Consider the following 17048-nt stretch of genomic DNA (forward strand, 5'->3'; position numbering starts at 1 on the left):
TTTGGCTGGGCTACAGTGTCCAGATATTTGGTCAAACATTATTCAAGATATTTCTGTGAAGGTGTTTTATTGCTTTTTTGATAAGATTAATATTTAAATCAGTGGATTTTGAGTAAAATAGGCTCTTCCATAAGGTGCATTGGCCTCATCCAATCATTTCAAGGCCAGAAAGAACAAAGACTGACCTCCCCTGAGCAAGAGGAAATTCTATCAGTGAACTGCCTTTGAATTCAAGCTGCAACTCTTCCCTGAGTCTCCAGCCTGCTGGCCTATTCTATCAGACGTTGGACTCACCAAGCCTCCACAATCATGTAAGACAATTTCTTAAATTATGTCTCCCTCTCTCTCTATCTCTATCTCCATCTCCATCTCCATCTCCATCTCCATCTCTATCTCTATCTCTATCTCTATCTCTATCTCTATCTCTATGTCTTTATCTATCTCCTGTTGGTTCTGTTTCTCTGGAGAATCAGTACAGCCCTGATAACAGAGTCAATGTGTAAATTGTGTGGTTTGGGTCGGTGGTTAAGGACATGGGTTTTAGATCCAGATCCATCACTTACTATCTACATGATCCTGAACAATTGAACTTCTCTAAGTCTTAGTATCCTGTTTTGTAAAAAGAGAGAAGACAATAGAATCTACCTGTGTTTACTAGGAATATCTCTGCTGCAAATAATAAAACACAACTCAAAAAGGCAAAAGCCAGCGCTGCTAAAACTTTGGTGGATGGTAGGACTTAGGTCTTAAGTGGAGAAGCAAAAAGGTGGAAAGTGACTTTTTTTTTGGGTCTATATACCTGAAAAGTGTAGTTACACTTGCTTCAGGCACAGTGGGATGAAATGTTTAAATGAGCATTTTCAGGAATTTGTCTCTCGATTTTCAGGGTCTGGCTTCCTCTTCCTTGGCTTCTTAGACTTCCAAAAGCTCCAGAATCATACTTATCAGTTTGAAAAGTACAGAGAAGATAGAACATCTTTCCCAGTAGTTCCAGAAAAAGTCCTTTCATTGTTTTGGCTTTGTTTGCTCTGGTTTGGATGGTGGTTCACTCTTGAATCAATCACAGGGCTCAGGTGAATGCAATACTTTCCTGCACCTGAAGCCAAACCTGTGTGATTTTGGGCTCCAAACTCTCCAAATCCAAGGTGCCTTGAGGCATTTAGCCATTGCTGGACAACATAAGCCAGGCTTTGGTAAAAACAAATTGGACCTTTGAAGTTTTGGATTTAGTCTTTGTACTGAGGTATTTTGTTTATTAAGTAGTTCCCATTAATGAAGTTTTTCCTGGGAGGTCTCTAGAACTATCCTTTTTTTTCCCTAATTGAAAGTTTTAATTAAGTTTAAATTAGACAACGTGACTATAAAATGGGAGAAATAAAATAGGACAAATAAAAGCAAACCTACAGAAGAAATTAAACTGGTAAATGCATATTGGGCAGGATCATGTGGGTGAGCTGGGATTAAATGGCTCATCTTTGAGAGGGACCTTGGCTCCTTGCTGTAAGTAAATGACCTTCTCCAATGCACTAAATGATATCCTAATGGCCTAAAAGGCTTAATGCACCTCCCCAATTTATTCCTCACTGATCAGTGGGTCCACTGAGTATAATGCACTTCCCTGTATACTCAAAGTAAATGACTAGAAGATGAGAATGTAGAAAGAGTTATTAAACTTTAAACCAACATAAAGATTTATGGCATGAACTTTTCCTTTTTCACAATGTGTTTTCTGACAGACTTGATTTTAAAGACTATGAAACACTCCCAGCTTATTGTCCAAAGGCCTTTCCAGAAATATAAATTGCTGGATAATGATCTAAGTCACTCAAGCCTGTTGGAAAAATCTTTGCTCAGATACAATTTCAGGAGTTTCAGCTACGGGAAGCTCGTTATTGGTAACAATGGTTAGATTTTTGTGATTATTTTTTATTATGACCTGTAGCACCACACATCAGTCACTGTGAGTCACAATGAATAGGAAAAGCAAACATGTTCATGATAGTCAGGCAAGTCTATTTGTCTTCTGGACTTTTGGAGAACAGTTCCTGGGTGCTAAGTCAACCATGTTGAGTGCTGACTCATGAGGATGGCTGGTCCACTTGGCAAGGCCAGTTTTATCCTCTTTTTTGCCAGTCACCCAGAAGAGTATTTGAAAGTCACTGGCAGCATTTATTTCTCTTGATGGATTCATTCAACTTTGGCAAGAGAAAATGTTTCTGTGTTGCCTGTGGTTGTAGTGCAAAACTCAGAGGGTATGCAAACAATTCAAAAATGGCTTATTGGAAGTCCTTATTGGATTGGTTTTAGATATTAAAATGAAGGTAAGAATTTTTATTTACTCTTGGAGTTCAGAGAAATGGGTGGAAAATTTAATTATTCTACTATAATTATTTATGAAATGAATACTTATTGAGTACCTGTTATGTGATGGGCATTGTGCTTGCTAGGTGCAGAAAATACTGTGGTAGGATAAAGTTTGACATAATATCCTCCCTCATGGAGCTTCCTGTTTAGTGGGAGAGTCATATTTAAAAATATACAAGTAAATCTATAATTTCTAATTGTGATAAGTGCTGTGCATCAAATGAATAGGGTACTAGGGGAGAAGATAATAGAAACCTAATTTTGATGACGAGGTTGGAAATACACACACACACACACATACATATATATATATATATGGCAAGAAGAAATGAGTTGTGTCCTGAAAGAACTTTAAATATTCCCTGTTGAAGTCCATGTTTAAGTGAATAAAGGCCTGAAGCAATCAGGGTACTTTAGGCATAGAGTTAACATTTTATGAATTGTATTAACATTTGGAATTGTTATTTAATTATCATGGAAATTACTAAAATGGATTAGGAAGATCAAGTATGTTTTTAAAATTGAATACTTCCGCTTCCTTAAAAAAACCCAAAACAATCAAGAATAAAATTTGTTTTTCTGCATCTATTCTTATTAAATATAATTTAATATCTTTTATCTGAGAATAACATTTAATTTTGTATATTTAGGAAGAAGTCAATCTGAATTAATATAGACTCAATAGCTTGTACCTTTCTACACCTTACTGTTTATGCTCTATCAGCCTGTCATTTATTCTGCTTATCACCATCACCATGCCATTTATTTCACAAAAATTTATTGAGCGCTGGATTAGTCAGCTTGAGCTGCCATAATAAAATGCCACAGATTGGGTGACTTAACCAGCAGAAATGTGTTTTCTCATATTGTGGAAGCTAGAAGTCTAAGATCAAGGTGCCATCAGAGTTGGTTTTGGATGAGACCTCTCTTCCTGGTGTGTAGGTGGCTGCCCCCTTTTGCTGTGTCCTTATGTGACCTATTCTCTATGCATGACTGAGAGAGAGCAAGCTCTGGTATCTCTTTCTCTTCTTATAAGGACATCAGTCCTATTGGTAATTCCATAGGGCCCCTAATAGGCCCCACTCTTATGACTTCATTTAACTTCAATTATCTCCTTAAAGTCCTGTCTCTAAATACAGTCACATTGGGGGTTAGGGCTTCTATGTATGGGTTTTGGAGAGACATGATTCAGCCCATAACAAACACCAGCTATAGTGCAAACTCTATGCTAGGCACTAATATACAGTGGTGAACAAGTTAGTTACTATTCCCACCCCCCACCCATAGAGTGCCTTCTAGCTGGATGGGTTCACAGTAAACAAATAATTGTGTGTGTGTGTATATTTACCTATATATATATATATATATATATATATATAAAATTATAGTCCTAGTGAACACATATCTTGGGGAAAAACCTGGTTCTGTGCAAAGCCCAAGGATAGCACTTGTCTAGAAGCTTTGGAGTTAACGTCAAGGTTAGCAAGAGTAATGCTATGAATAAATTCTTAATTCAAAGTCTTGGAGAAGATCATATGTAGTAGACAAAGCAAAATAATGAGCTGCAAAAATGAAAATAGAGGTTTTTTTAATAAAAGAATAATGCTGTGTTTCTATCTCACATTTAGAATTACTTCATCCACTATAAAAATTCATGAGTGAAGGAGTTGCTTTTAGAACAGTTGTTATGACCAAAAGAACAGATGTTACAGCTCTATCTCATTAATTATTTCAACCCAATCATTCATTTACCAAAATCCAGCCTTTACTATCAGAGACAATATGAAAGGAAGGGATGAGCAATTGCCAAGGAATGTTAGGCTGTTAGACAATCTGGATATCTCTGCTTCCGAAAACATCTTCAAACTGCCAGTCTTCCCTACATACCAGAACCAGAGTTTTGCTTGTTTTTCTGCATTTTTTGGTCAACTACCTTCCTTGACACTTCTTTTTGTATACTTTGACTAAATTTACAATGAAAAACTGGACTTTGGCTTTGTGTATAATCCCAAGCTGTACCAGGCTCACAAAATTCATGCATGTTGTTTACCTTGTCTTGTTGTATCACAGCTCAGAGATTGTGAGCCGTGATACAGAAGCATTGATGGGACAGCTGAGCCGTGACATAGAAGCACTGATGGGACAGCTTTGTTATGCTCAGAGGTCCCATGGAAAATATCATAGCCGCAATTCCTCCAAATCTGGAAACAGTTTGGTTAGTACAGTACAATGCACTGATGCAAATATCCACACGGGCTGTTGATCAAAACAGCAAAGACTGAGGTCTCTCAATTCTCATTTTGCCCTCTCTTTTACAACCATTACAGATTCAATCTCAAACTGGATGTAAAAAGAAAAAACTAAGGAGAAGGTCCCTTAAGAATGTTCTCAACTGAAACCAAATAACAAAAGAATTAGGAGAGACAGAGGTGGGGAGGAAAATAAGGAGAAACCCTGCAGAAATGGTTAAAAAAATAATTTTCTGTGTTGTGATCTCCTGGCTCTTTAGGTCTCAATCTCTGTGTGGGATCAAATATCCCATCTATGTCCTGTTTCTTTATCATTTCACTCTCTCTTCCTAACTCTCCTGACTTCTATAGACATTCTGATTTATTTTTTATGGCACAAATTTCCAAGTCTTAAAAACACTGAATAGTTAATTTTATCATAGATGATTTAAAATAGACAAGAATAGAGGCTATCACAACATGCCAAATATCCAGCTTTATGAGATCTTAATATCATGCCAAATCTGCATCAGATCTATTTATTTTAACTAAAAATTAGACATTTCAGATGCAAATAGGAGCCTTCTATGTACCCTCCCTCTCTTCTTTTTCTTTCCATCCCTTACAGGGGTAATTACTATTGTGGGTTCAGTGTTTATCACCCACATGTTATACCTTTGCCATGAATTTAGATATTCAGATATCCATAAATATTATATAATATTTGCAGTTTTAAAATTTTTATGTAAATAATATTATGCCACTTACAGCCTGTGGAACTGGCTTTTATTCTCTCAATATTATATTTTTCAAATTAATGCATGCTGATACAAACAGCTCTAATTCATTTTTACTGCTGTAAGGCATTAAGTGAATATACTTCAGTATATTTTTCAGGTTTCCTCTTTTTAAAACAAATTTTGGTATTCTTTATTCAGGAACAAAAATTCCAAATTATAAATTATCCTTTTCTACAAAGACTCGATACATTTTATTCTGCCCTTATGCCAATTTTTGGACGTATACTTGACAAATAAGAATTGTATGTATTTAAGGTAGACAAAGTGATATTTAATTTTGTTTTGTTTGCCATACATTATGAAGTGATTACCGTAATCAATCTAATTATCATATCCACAGTTACCTTTTTTTGGGGTGAGAACATGTAAGATCTACTTTCTTAGCACATTTCAAGTATGCAATACAGCATTACCAACTATAGTCACCACGATGTATGTTAGTTCTTTAGAACTTACTCATTCTGTATTACTGAACCTTTGTACCCTTTGACCAACATCTCCCAATAAGTTTTCCTGTTTTTTATTTTATCTATTTTAACATAAATTTTATTGTGTATTTGAAGTTTACTACATGATGCTATGGGATATATATATGATAGTAAAATGGTTAGTATAGTAAAGAAAATGAACACATTAATCAGCTCCCATGCTCTTATATCACAAGAGCAGCTACAATCTACTCATTTAACACAAATCCCTAATGCAATACAATTTTATTAGCTGTAGTCCTCATGACTACATATTTGCTACTCTGTATCTTTTGAACTGCACCTCCCCATTTTCACTTCCCTTATCCCACACCCCTGGTAACCACTGTTTTGTTCTCTATCTCTGCACATTTCTCCATCTCTTTCTTTTTTTTTTTTTTTTTTAAGATTCCACATTTAAGGAATATGCAAAATTAGTTTCCTTTATGTGTCTGGCTTATTTCCGTTAGCATAGTGTCCTCCAGGTCCCACCATGTTGTGGCAAATGGCAAAATCACTTTTTTTGATTGAATTATATATGTATCCAGTCATTTGTCAGTGGACACTTAGGTTGTTTCCATATCTGGGCTATTGTGAATAATGGCACAATGAAGGTGGGGGTGCAGATACTTTCCCAACGTGGTAAATTCATCTCCTTTGGGTATACACCCAGGAGAAAGTTTGCTGGATGATCCCGATAGAAATTCAGATTGTTTCAGATATTTTGTTTTAATGAACAACACTTCAATGACCAACTTTGTACCTTTTTTCATTGATTACATATGCAAGCTTTTCTCTTATAAGAAATAATAATAAAGTTTATAAGAAATCTCTATGCCTAAGACAGTATATTAATTTCCTAGAGCTGCTGGAAACTAATTACCATACACTAAAAGAAGAAAAGAAATCGTGGCCTAAAACAACACAGATTTTTTCTGTCACATTTCTGAAGGTCAAAAACCTGAAGTAAAGGTATTGGGCACTTCCTCTGGAGGCTCCTGGAGAGTTTCCATGTCTTGCCTCTTCCAGCTTCTGGTTGCCACTGGCATATTCCCGGACCTGTGGCTGCACATTGCTCCAGTCTCTGCCTCTGTCTTCACATGGTGTTCTTCTGTGTCTCTCTTCTGTCTGTTTCTCTTCTTATGAGGACACTTGTCACTAGATTTAGGGCTCACCTGCATAATTCAGGATTATCTCATCTTGAGATCCTTAAATTAGTTACATCTGCATAAACTCTTTTCCAAAATATGGTCACATTCACTGATTCCAGGTGGACGTAACTTTTGAAGGACACCATTCAGCTCACTATAGATGGTTTCCCAGCTCAGCATTATTGATATTTTGAGCCAGATAATTCTTTGGGGGGTAGAGGTAACCTGTGCATTGTAGGACAGATCTCTAGCCTCTATCCACTAGATACCAGTTGTGTCCTTGCCCCTCACCTAAGCTGTGACAACCAAAATGGTCTTCAGGCTTTGCTAAATGACTCCTGAGTAAAGAACCACCACTCCTCCCTGACCCCACTTCCCTCCTGTTGAGAACAACTGATCTAGGAGAATGCTTTGCTGGATTTTACAGTATACACATTTTCAACTTTACTAGTTATTGTCAGTGGTTGTCCAAAGTGATTGTACCAACTTAAACTCTTATCAGCAGTATATGGTAGTTCTTTACATCATGACCAGGACTCAGTATCGTCAGACTTTAACATTTTTGTCAATTTGATGCTATCTCATTGCTGTTTTAATTTATAACTTTCTACCAGTGTGGTCGAGAAACTTTTCATTCATCTATTATCCATTTGGGTGTCTTGGTCTATGAATTGCTGCCTCATATTCTTTGCCCATGTTTTTGGTTTGTTTTCAGGTAATCTTTTTTCTTGTTGAATTATAGGAGCTCTTAGAGAGGAATCGCTTTTCAATTGTCCAATCCTAATGTCTTGCCCTCATCTGGAGCTCGTCGTTCATTTTGTTTATGGTGTCCTTTGTTGTGCCAAACCTCTAAATTACAATGTTGTCAATTTATCAGTTCTTCTTGATGGTTTGTGTTCTTTGGGTCTTTTAATGTCTCTTTTAAGTCTAAGAAGGCAGTCATGCCACTTGAGAAAAAGACTACAGAGACTAATCATGTCAGAAAAAATTTATTGCTGTGGGAAGCATCATGATATCCCAGAAAGGCACAGAGCTCTAAGTTTGGAGGCTGTTGTCCCAGCCTGCTCTATCAGCAACTGTGTGTTTTGGAGAAATAACTCAGCAGCTTTGTGTACAAGTGCTTGTCTGAAAGGGAAGAGGATTTGAAACTCTACAAGGTCCTAGTCCATTTAAAAAATTTCACAAACCTGTGAGTTCTCTGAAGGATGAAGCTTATATCTCAAAATCATCTTAACAGTCTTCTAGATTATTGGTATGACTACTTCGACTATAACAAGGGAAAAAACACAAAAAGAGAAGCCTAAAGATTATACATATCGATAGCAAAATGTCAGTCTGAAGCACACATTTCTCTTTTACTTTTAAATATCTTAGGATCAAGACTCATAGTGAACTCAGCTGATATTTTTGTGATACCAAATTATATCACATATAATACGTACACACAATTTCTAGCAAAAATACATGAAGTTGTATTATTTTTCCCTAGAATTAAGTTTTACAACTGCCATTGCTAGTTAACCTAGTAGCAACTAGTTGAGGCTCTCCTACAGAATGCTATATTCATCCTCTTCAGGAACACTTCTTAAATTTGATTTCAATTTAATTGATGCAGTGAGTTTTCCTTTAAGTTTGATCTTGCTATGTATGACATTGCCTTCAGCCAACTTAGGGATCTCCCAAGATCTCCACAATTGTCATGCAGTTATATCAGCAAATGAATTCTTGAACTTCATGATTAAAATATTTCCTGTTTAGCAAATTCAGTTTTACATTTTCATTTTCTCCTCCCACAAGTTTTTATTATGAAGCAAAAAAATAAAAATAAAAAGGTTTTCATTTATTTTAATTATAACAATACTCATTATAAGATTAAGTCAAGAATACTATAACTATTAAAATTCAATTGCTGTTAAGTTACAAGGTCTTTAACTGTTACGCATTTACGTACTGGTTAAGGTGGGGAGCTTTCATTTATGTAACTGGGTATAAACTGAGACCCTCAGCTTTTGATCAGTCAGCAGTGACATATGCCAATTTCCCTCTGGTTAGTTTTGGAGTTTATTTTCATATTCCATTAAATAGGGTGACACATCTGGCCTATGATGTGACAGATGACCTTTCTGAGATCATGGCACCTAATAGATCATTTAACATGAGCAGCTCTGACACATGACTGAACTCCTTAAGCATTTGAAAAACATCACGCAAGTCAATGCCATGTTGAAGTGGGCTGTCATCTCCAATGAGTGTCCACAACTGCCATCGACAGCTTTGAGAATTGTTACCAATGATGCTGAGACAGGGAGTCAAGCCACATTCCTGTAGAGGAGTCCAAATTCTCCTCAGGGGAAGAAAACAAAATCCAGACAAGAAATCAAGGGATGTCAAAATAGCATTTTCCTTTCTTCTTGACCTTTCAGTACAATTATTATACTGTTTTATGACTCTCAGAGATTCTGACTAGTAAATGAAATAGAGCAATACAGCTTGCTCGTATTTGAAACAGAGAGGTCCAGTAAAACTTTGTTGAAGGAACAGACAAGATGACTAGCTGATCATTGCTATGACTAGTATAGCAGTACGCATCCTACTTACTGGTTCATTCACTTATGCATCAATTTAACAAATAGTTATTGGGCGCCAACGTTGAGCCACGACCTAGACTAGGCACTGGGTTTCAGTGGCGAGTACAGACACTGTCCCTATTCTCATGGAACATACAACCAAACAGGGAAGAGGACTATTTATGAATCAAACAATCTCACAAGGAAATTTAAAATTGCAACTATGCTAAATGCTACAAAAGACAGGCACATGGTGCTTTAAGGCTTGAGCAAGGGAGGTCAGGGAAGGCTTCCCTAAAGAGGTGGTGGTTAAGTTGTGAGCTAAGCGTGAACAGAAGTTAAATATGGCAAAAGAGAAGGGACAGAAACAGTCCCGCCAGAGAACAGTGTGTATCAAGGCTGCATGAGGAGAGGAAGGAGGCTGGTGTTTTCTCAGGCTGGGAGAAGAGCAATATGGTACAGTGCTGCATGAGGCTGGAGAGAAGAAGCCAGACTGTGCAGAGTCTTGTCATCCAAATTCAAGTGTTTTGTTTCCATCCCTAAACAGGAAGCCATTACAGAATTTAAGCAGGAGGATGACAGAATCAGATTTGTGTTCCAAAAAGATCATTCTGCCATGTGAAGAATGAAAGGATTGGAAATGGAGGGAAAGGAAAAGGAGCTATTAGGGATGATCAATTTCCACATTTTTAGCTTGTATAACAATGGCTGATGAGGCTGTTCACTAAATCAGGAAACACTGGCAAAGGATCGTCTTTAGGGAGGAAGCCTATAAGTTTGGTTAGGAACCATAGTTCTCCCATAAACTCTTGGGTATGTGGGTGTATGGTTTAGAAGAGAAGTCTAGACTAGAGACACAAAATAAAAAATTAGGAGTCACCTGTGTACATATGCATAGTAATTGAAGGTAAATTACTGTGGTAGATAGAACAATAGCCTCCCAAAGATGTTCATATCCTAATTATCAGAACCCATGAATATGTTATTCTATTTGGGAAAAAGGAATTCAGATTGCTGATGGAATTAACATTGCTATTCAGCTGACTGTAAAGTAGGGAGATTACCCTGGATTATCTGAGTGGTCACAGTGGAATCACAAGTGTCCTTAAATATGGGAGAGGGAAGCAGAGGAGTCAGTATTAGAGTGAGGCAATGTGACAAAAACTTAGCCAGTCATTACTGGCTTCTAAAATGGAAGGGAGTCCCTAACCAAGAATAGGGGCAGCCCTAGAACCTGGAGAATACAAGAAATAGATTTTTCCCTAGAGTCTCCCAAAAGGAACACAACCCCCATGAAACCTTGATTTTAGCCTAGCACAGTGAGACCCATTTCAGAATTCTGATCTCCAGAATTGTGAGATCATATATTGGTGTCATTTTAAGCTATTACGTTTGTGAATATTTGTTACAGCAGCAATAGGAAACTAATACAGTTACCTCGAAAAAAGTTAAGGAGAGGGAGGGCCTAAAACTGAATGGAGGAATCCAACATGTAATGGCTACATAAAGAAGGATAAACACACAAATGAGACAGTGAAGGAAGAGGGGAGGCAAACCAGGGGAATGGAGGGTTCTTGGAAGCAAGAGGAGAGAATCTTTCAAGAAAGAGGTCAAACCAGATAAGTGTTCATTGGATTGGTTGATAAGAGCTCACTAGTGACCTCAGTGAGGGTTGTGTTGTCAGTGAGGGGTGCAGAGTCCAGATTGGGGTGGGATGTGGTGTGAGTGGAAGGTGAAGGGACAAAGACAGAGACTATAGTCAACTCTTGGAAGAAATTTGCTTGTGCAGTGGAATGAAAAATTACAATTAATTTGGAAGAAACTTGTTTCTGAAAGAACCTTGACACTATTGACAATTTGGGTCAAATAATTCTTTGTAGTAAAGATAGTCATGTACATTGTAGGATGTTTAGCATCCTTGATGTCTACCCACTAGATGCCAGTAGGAATTTCCCCCTTGATTTGTGACAGCTAAAAATGTATCTAGACATTGTCAAATATCCCCTGGGAGGCAAAATGCCCCTGTTTGAGAAACATCATTTTGAATACAAAGCACAGAATTCCCTGAGTTTGATTTTATCCAAGTACATCAAGCTTATTTCTTCTAAAGTTTAAAAGGTCATCAAATGAGTAATACATCATTTGGTTAGTTCCTTTAAAGTTCACGTTTGTAGAAGTGCATGATTCTTTGGGTATCTACTCTGAATTGATGCAAAGTGATTTTGTATAAATGATATTGCATGCTCTCATATAAGAATCTGAAAAGTTGAGAGTACAATGGACTCCAGGGTATATTCAAAGCTTGTTCTAATACAGCCTATGCCATTTAATCTAGATCAGTGACTGAACAGTAATTGAACTGCATAGTTCCAAGAAGTTGCCCCTTACTCCGGTATCATTTGCCTACAAGAATTATAATAGCATTAGCTGAAATCTCAAAGCAGGTACCCATCAAATCATGTTAAAATATTTCACAGTGAAGAAAAATATGACAGAATGTCTACATTCTGTGGTTGATGTGACATTTTAAAAATTTAATGGGAAATACAGTCCAAACCTTGTTTCTGAGCTTTGAAGAAAAGGATTGCTTTTTGATTGGGTGCATATGTTGAGTCTCAGAGGTGTGAAGACTATTTCTCATACCACCATTCTCAAAATCTTCTGTGTTGAATTGGCTTTTCAGGTGTGCCTCAGATGCTGAATTATGTGGAATTTGATTTATTTTATTGCCTTAATAATACACTGTGTAGTTGGGGAGAAGGATATGGAGAAGGTCTTGTAAAGTAAATTAAAAGCAAACTTTCACGCTTGACCACACATGTAAAAGTAGAATAATTCAATCATGAGACATATACTTTATTAGAGGTCAGTGTTCTCATTGTAATTATTAAATTTTTTAGTATTTTAATAAGAGCATTTTCCTCCCAGCCCTGTTTTTCTCTTTCTGATGCTGCTATAAAATTATAGTTCAGACCTGTTGTCACCTCATTCTGGACACTAGGGCTACATTCAGCATTATAGATTTTAAGCTATTCCTGGCAAAGTAAGTTGAACTATAAAGGCTTTAAACTTTGTTTATAATTATATTAGTAGTACATGAATATCTTCTTATAAAAACTACTAACAATGAAATAAAATTAAAGTCTGCCTTGGTATATCCTCTTCTTAATTCTACTTCTCTTTCCAGAGGCAAAAACTTGCTAACGCTGGGGTTTATCTTTCTAAAGCTTTTTCCATTAATTTGCATATATATGGGTACCTACCAAACTATGCTGATTTGCTTAGTGCAAGGCAGGTGGTTCCTTACACATATGAGGCTGAATTGTGACACTTTTTTCTATCACACAATGTGCCTTGAATATGATGTCATATTACATCACATAGTTTCACTTCATTCCACATTATATGGTAGTATTAATGTAATGTATTTTATTTAGGTATTCTGCCACTGATGGACATTTTGGTGCTTAAATTTTTTTAAATTATAGTCAGTGTTGCAGTGAACACCTTGTATACATTTCTTGTGCATATGTAAAACATCTCCGTGGGATTGATATCTTCAAGTGGAATTTTAGAGTCAAAGAATAGACACTTTAAATAAATCCATTTAAATTGTTATTTTCAAAAGGGTAATGAATGTTATAAAATGTTTTGTGATTAATAATAAGCAGATATATTAAACAAAAATAGAAAAACTTGGATCCGCCTCATGAGAGTAGATTCTGATGTTAAGCCAGTGTTTTAACTTTTTAAAAAATAGACTTTATTTTTTTAAAGCAGTTTTAGGTTTGCGGCAAAATTCAGAGGAAATTACAGGGAGTTTCTATACACCCCCTGCCCTCACACTTGCATAGCCTCCCTCATTGTGAACATCCTTCACCAGAGTGGTCCATTGGTTACAGTTAATGAACCTGCATTGACACGCCATAATCACCCAGAGTCCATAGTTTGCATTAGGGGTCACTCTTGGTGTTGTATGTTCTGTGGATTCAGACAGATGTATAATGACATGTGTCTACAATTATATATCATACAGAGTATTTTTGCTGCCTTAAAAATCCTCTGTGCTCCACCTATTCATCCCTCCCTCCTCTCAACCCCTGACAACCACTGATCTTTTTAATGTCTCCATAGTTTTGCCTTCTCCAGAATGTCACATAATTGGAGTCATACAGCATGTAGCCTTTTCAGATTGGCTTCTTTCACTTAGTAATATGTATTTAAGTTTACTCCACATCTTTTCTGGGCTTGATAGCTCATTTCTTTCTAATGTTGAATAATATTCCATTATAAGGATGAACTGCAGTTTATCTATTCGTCTACTGAAAGACATCTTGGTTGCTTCCAAGCTTTGGAAATTATAAATAAATCTGCTGTAAACATCTGTGTGCAGGTTTCTCTGTGACACAGGTTTAAACTCCTTTGAGTAAATATCAAGGAGTGAGATTAGTGGATCATATGGTTATAGTATGTTTAGTTTTGTAAGGAACTGCCAAAATGTCTTCTAAAATGACTACCAATTTGCATTCCCATCAGCAATGAATGAAAGTTCCTGTGGCTTCACACCCTCACCAGCATTTGGTGTTGTCAGTGTTCTGGATCTGGGCCATTCTAATAGGTGAATAATAATATATCATTGTTATCTTAATTTGCATTTTCCTGATAACATATAATGTAGAGCATCTTTTCATATACCTGTTTGTCATCATATATCTTCTTTGGTAAAATGTCTGTTTAGATCTTTGGTTCATTTTTTAAATTGTATTGCTTATTTTCTTGTTGTTGAGTTTTAAGAGTTCTTAATATACTTTGGATAACAGTCCTTTATCAGGTATGTGTTCTGCAAATATTTTCTCCCAACCTGTGATTTGTCTTCTCATTCTCTTGAGTATTTTAACTTTATAAAATAATTTCTTGCTTATTTGAAATCAGGCGAGAAAAGCCTATTAGAGGTTGAAAGAGAAATATAATACACAGCCTTTTAGGATATTAACATTGAATGTGGGAGAAATGTTAGGTGATATAGACTTGCCTAAGCTTTTGCCACCTTCCTGGGTCATTTAAATACTTTTTTCCATAGTGGCATGAAGTGGTTTTCTTCTAGTTGCAAAAGAATTGCAACATGAGAACATGGATTTAGTTTGAGAATACCAAATTTGTGAGACCTGAGGTGATTTAATCCTTGGCAGAATGTGCTCAGCTTCTCATTTAAGAAAAATAATTAAAACAAACCGGAGGTGTTCATGCTTCTATCTGCTGGATTTAGAAGTTTCCCTATGGGAGAAAGTTATGCTTTAATGAAGAATTAGTTTAAGCTGGGTGGATTAAGTTGCTAAAATTCATTTCCATAGTAATTTAGCAAGGGAAAAAATTAAGATGTTGGCCACAGTTGCTATTAATTTGGCCTGAGCTGCAGATCCATGTGAACATCTCTGGGAAGAATAACACTCATTTCAATAGATAATTTAGCCATTAAATGCTGAAATTGCACATAGTGGGTGCTCTAAACAATAAGTGCTTTTGCTTAGGAGTTACATTTTAGTGTAAATCGACTGATCCCATAATTCACTTCAAGTGTTCAATGACTTTATATTTGTTTCCCCAACTTAGTTTTACTGTATCTCCTCTGTTCTAAGAAACAGTCTAAGTTTTAAGGGGAATACAAGTTTAAATAACATGATTCCTGGCCTTAAAGAGTTTTACATATGAATAGAAGAAAAACGAATATGTGGAAATTTTTATGACCAGAAAGACTAGTCAATTTTTTTACCACTTTTTACCACTTTTACAATTTTTTTTTTTACCACTTCCTAATGTTGCGTAATTTGATTTCTAAACAGTGTCATTTGACTTAGAGGAACTGTGATGGTTAATTTTATGTGTCAAGTTGAATAGAGTGTGGGGTGCCCAGATAATTGGTTGACATGGTTTGGCTGTGTCCCCACCCAGATCTCATCTTGAATGGTAACTCCCACAATTCCTACTTGTCATGGGAGGAACCCAGTGGGAGGCGATTGAATTATGGGGGTGGGTCTTTCCTGCACTGTTGTCGTGATAGTGAATGATTCTCATGAGATCTGATGGTTTTAAAAAGAGGAGTTTCCCCGCACAAGCTCTCTTCTCTTGTCTGCTGCCATGTGAGATGTGCCTTTCACCTTCTGCCGTGATTGTGTGGCCTCCCCAGTCATGTGGAACTGTAAGTCCAATAAACCTCTTTCTTTTGTAAATTGCCATCTCGAGTATGTCTTTATCAGCAGCATGAAAACAGACTAATACATTGGTTGAACATTATTTCTGGGCTTAGTTTGTGAGGGTGCTTCCAGATGAGATTGGCATTTGAATCAGTAGACTAAGGCAGATTGTTCTCCCCAGTGTGGGTGGGCCTCATCAAATCCCTTGAAGGCCTGAACAGAACAAATGATGGCGGAAAGGAGAATTTGTTTCCTCTGCCCTACTGTTGAGCTGGGACATTGGTCTTCTTCTACCCTCAGACTAGAACTTACACCATTGGCACTCTTGGTTCTTAGACCTTTAGACTCAGACTGAACTTCACCTCCATCTTTCCTGGGTGCTCAGCTTGCAGATGGAAGATCATGGGACTTTTCAGCCTCCATAATTGCATAAGCCAATTTCTTAGAATAAATCTGTATCATCTGTCTATCTATCCATCCATCCATCCATCCATCCATCCATCCATCCATCCCCTATTGGTTCTGTTTCTCTAAAGAACCCTTACTAATATAGAAGAGGAAGCACTTCAATTTAAAGGATTATTTATTTAAAAAGAGACATTCGGAAGAAAAGGCAGTCTTCATATTAAAACAATCTCAAGTTGCTGGTAAGAATGGCAAATGTTTCCTATTTCTTACCCCCAAGTGTATAATTTCATCTGAGGATGTGAAATTGGGCAATGAACGATCACTCAGATTGTATTAGCAGCATGTGCCAGGTCAATTTAATTTAACATGCACAAGTCTGGATTGTCAGTAATAACCACGTCAGGGAAGAACTGTTGGAAAAACAAATATTCTTGTTGAGAGTTTTAAATAATATTTAGTGATTTTATGCATCTGCTATCTATACAGCAGATATTTCTGTAGCATGAAGAAGGCTCAATTAAAACTTGTAATGGAGTAAGCAAATTCTCCTTAAAAAGAAAAAGCAACCTGCATCTAAACCACAGGTGATAAATATGGCAAGCATATTAAATCTTAGTTGGAGTGGCCAGGAAAATCACCAACTTGATCATGGTGGAGTTGTGTCTCAATTTTCTCATTTGTAAAACACCCATAATAAAGCACCTGCCTCCTAGGATTGTGATAAAGATACACTAGGTGAAGCTCTCTAGGTGAAGCTCTTAGAACAACACTTTGCATATTTAAAAAAAACCCTCTACACACATTGAACAAATCTAGAAAATCTAGTTAGTGCTGCAGACACTGTCTTATAGACATGACTGCTCTGAGTTTCA

This window comes from Pongo pygmaeus, chromosome 4, assembly GCF_028885625.2.
Source record: "Pongo pygmaeus isolate AG05252 chromosome 4, NHGRI_mPonPyg2-v2.0_pri, whole genome shotgun sequence".
In the NCBI taxonomy this organism is placed as follows: Eukaryota; Metazoa; Chordata; class Mammalia; order Primates; family Hominidae; genus Pongo; species Pongo pygmaeus.